The sequence below is a fragment of the Apis dorsata genome, unplaced genomic scaffold, assembly GCF_000469605.1.
Source record: "Apis dorsata unplaced genomic scaffold, Apis dorsata 1.3 scaffold_194, whole genome shotgun sequence".
Lineage (NCBI taxonomy): Eukaryota > Metazoa > Arthropoda > Insecta > Hymenoptera > Apidae > Apis > Apis dorsata.
The window spans coordinates 2590488-2594559 of NW_006263478.1; the positions used below are offsets into that span (position 1 = coordinate 2590488).

General features: G+C 43.6%; 1 protein-coding gene across 1 annotated transcript in view; it reads right to left on the reverse strand.

The window, feature by feature from the left end:
- LOC102678499 (protein split ends-like) overlaps window positions 1–4072 on the reverse strand; it is a 200485-nt gene that overhangs the window by 98986 nt on the left and 97427 nt on the right. The gene's annotated exons all lie outside the window — the stretch shown is intronic.

Here is a 4072-nt window from a genome sequence, read left to right on the forward strand (position 1 = left end):
CTCATCGATCGCGCGCGGTTCGATTTAATTGGTTCGAACGGGCGGAACTCGAAAACGTGGACTGGTTGAAAATGGTTGCGATTAATTGGACGAGGATGTAATAATGTAACGACGAGAGAGAGGAAGGAGGAAGGGGGAATGAATTCCATTGAGTTTCTTTCGCGGGATTTACGGTGGTTCGTTCGATTAAGAATGGGTTGGGATGGATGGTTTACGAGGGGTTGCGTTGAGTTTATTACATTGGTCGCGTTTAACCACGCGAATGCTCCTGTGGAATGATAACTTGTTTATTATCGGTGTTAAAATTAAAAATTACTTTGTCTTGTATTTCACTTTTCGCGCTCGAATACCTATCCTTCCCTCGAAGATTTCAGCCAAATTTTGCAATAAAACGCGATTAAGAAGCATTATAAGGGCTTATATAGCTTCGTTATCTGTGCATTATTCTCAATGTTTAACCTCGTTTAACCTTAATTACAACGTAACAGTCCAACTTGTACTCGCCTAATAGAATATTCGATATACAAATGGATTTCATTCCTCGCGGGGAATTTCACGTTGGATAATTCTACGGTAACGGTTCACGTTCAAATTTAAATATAATCTGAGAAGAGGGAGAGAGAGAGAGAGAAAGAAAAGAAAAACTCGATTAAACTCGTTATTATTAACGTAACGATTAATGAGTAGATTCTAGATTCTCCTTGCAATATATTTTCTCTGCAACAGCAGCGCCAATGAACACGCGCGTCAAGAATATTAAAATACGAGATCATAAATAGAAAAAGACGCGATAAATAAATCTTGGAGCGTGTTGCACAACATCGCGTTGGCCAACAATTCAATTAGCTACGTATCGTTCACTCTGACCGTAAATAACTGCCATTTTGGCAGAATTAAATCGCCTCTCGCCCCGATTATGGTAATTTCCCCTATGTCGTCCCCAAAAAACTCGTAAGACGATTCGAAAAAAAAAAAGAAAAACAAAAGAAAGAGGACCTGTTCTTCGAACGTCTGCCAATTTTTCCCTCCCCCTTTCTTCCTCGTTCCCTTCCTTTTCCTCCAAAGTCCAGACCAGGCTGTCTCATTGTCCACCTAGGGGCTAGATAAGGAGTGTTTGCATTGCAGATTCGAGACCGATACAATCTTGCCGGCCCGTTGCCAGGAACACTCTCCGTCTGCTCCTACGCGGCGAGAATTCGTCTCGCGAGACGAATCGGCCGTTGCCGCATACGTAATAGAAATTGTAACGTCGTCGCGTCTAATTTATGACGACTACCCACGACCAGCTTGGATAACGATGCTCGTAGCTGCCAAAAGATCCGGTTGATCGACACCGTGACGAGATAAATTTATATTCCAGATCGGTTTCCGAAGTAGATATAGTAGGAATTTGGACTCCCCTTGGAGGAACGAACGACTCGTCAGTTTCAGACTTGTAACAGTTTGGAATTTAATAGTGGGTAAATTTTCATGGTATTGGTATTTCTTTTTTTCTTTTAATATTTGGACGTCGAGAGTGAAAATGTCTGCAGGTCATCGAAAATTCCAGCGAAAATTTTACTTTCTTGAAAATAGGAGGATCTTTCGCTAGCATGGCGTCTGTCTCCAGACGTTTTGTTGACAATTCTGATTATACCCGTATAATAATAGCTACATAATAATGGAATTATTTTCATTTATAAAGTTACGTTAGGATAATCATCTAAAACTGGAAGCTGAAATATTTTCGAAACTGTTAATTATTTCGAAACGATATCAATATACGTACAATTATTATCTTAACTGCTCGAATATTAAATTACATTTATAAATTAAACAAATCCTTAGAAATTAGCCTACGCATATAATAAAAAAATTTTTATATTATATCGATACGTTATTAAAATTTTCTAGATTCTATGCTGAACGAACCGAGATTTAGATTTCACAGTTAATTAACATTGGTATTTATTACAGAAAATCGATCCACGAAAGCATACGTGAAGCATGTCACAATGAAACAATAGCTATCGCAGGCATCGTAGAAATTTCGAGGGAACACATCTTTATTGGCGGGTACACGCGTAACAATCAGGCCGTTAATCGAGACCCATTAATCCAGGTGATCGATAATTCAGCCGGGGGATCGGGTTGAATCGTCACCGGGGGAAGGGAGACAATGACTGGAGGAGGGCACGATAATTGGTCGATAAAGTGATAAACCCGGGGCCCGAGATTATATTGTAACCGCGCCACCGTGTTACAGATATGCAAATGATTATTAATTATTAGCGCGTGGATCGTGAACGTTGTCGACAGGTCAAGCCCGGATCGATGCTCCTCCCGATCAATTCTCCCGGCGAGATGCTCTATGATAAAGTTTAATTAAGGAACGCATTAACGCGCCGTAGGATACTGGCCACGGGTTGGTGGTAAGCGCCGGTTACCGAGGCCAGGTGTACGGATAATTATACGTTTTCCTCGTATATCGCGTCGCATGCTACCGGAATAATTAAGCAAAACTGACGATGAGCGCGCTCGCCTCTCCCCTCTGCACGCCCCTCCTTCGTCCGCCAATTTCGTGAATTTTTCATATTTTCGCTCGCCACAACGCGCCCTCTCCGAATTAATAACGTAGCCGATGCCACTTCTTCTTCCAGCTCCTATTGGCTGCGTTCATAATTAACGTTTAACCGGTTAACTGGCTCAGGAGTAATCGTTCGTCCACGCGTAAACTCATTCCTTTATTCCTTGCTTCTTTTCGACTCGCAATAAAACTTTTTTGAATTAATTGTAAACAGATCGAGGAATCGTAAAGGGACATTTCTCGGAGGGATCCCTTAAACGAATAATCCTATTAACGAGACGCTGTTGAACGATATCGTTCGCGAAATCGTTCGCGGATGCGTCATGCATGAGAAACACGCTTCGTTAACAATGTCAACGCTTATTCGACGCTGCGACGGACGAAACGACAAACGAAACGACGACGCGTAAAAATAACCGAGAGAATATTTAAATTCCAAATACCTGTCTTACCTCCACTCAAAATTCTAGCCACGACCCCTACACGTGCGAACTATGAAAAGCGAAGAAACTCCATCGATCCCTCCTCCATCCCTCTCCCATCCGCGCGATCCCTCGCGTCATTGGCACGTATTCCACGCGTCCGACATAAATGCTCAGCCTCGCCTAATGACGAGGTTCAGCCACGGACACCCGATAAATGGACAAACATCGTTCGACTACCGCTTGCAATTAAGCATCTCGAGGGGGTAGAAGGGGGGGGTCACTATCGGTCGTGACGCGTGACGATTCGATCGTTGGACGAGGGAAACGCGAAATGAATTCGAAACGAGGTTTCATCGATTCGACGCGGTTGTTCTATCGTTCCATCGCGCGCGTTTTACAAGCTTCCTCGACCCTCTCGCACGCGCTCCTCGTCGTCCTCGTCATCATCATCATCATCATCATCAATGATCGTCGTCGTAGCCATCGCGCGGCGGACGAGTATTGACTCGTTGAAGAAGGGGAAAAGAGTTGGAGAAGAGAGATCTCCGGGGCCAGATTACGACAGGGTACATCGGCGGATCGTTTCGTTACACGATTTACTCGGGACGAGGATCGACGTGCGCGCCAACCTTTTTACGATCTCCTCGCTCCTTTCCCCCATTTTGGACTCCTTGTCGCGAACTCCTCTCCACGCCTGATTTATTCAAATTGCGCGCCCTCCGCGGGAATGCTTTAAATCGCGATCGCCTCCTTCAGGAGGAGGATGCCTGCGCGATGGATATCGACTCTGCCGCGAGAGAGAGAGAGAGAGAGAGAGATTCCGTTTTCCGCGAATGGATGTGTAGTAGCTCGAGTCTGAGATTGCAGGGAAGATAACGGGAAGATTCAGGAGGATTGGAATTTTCTTTCTTGATTCCGTTCGTGAAAATTCGCGATTATTTATCTTGTAAGCGAGCTATCATGTTGGTATAGTTAATCACGTTACGGTGAAAAAATTTTCAAATTTTTTTTGACGACAAATTTTCGAACAGAGCTCGCGTTTTAAATCATTCCCTTTTCTTTTTTTTTTTTTTTTTTTTTT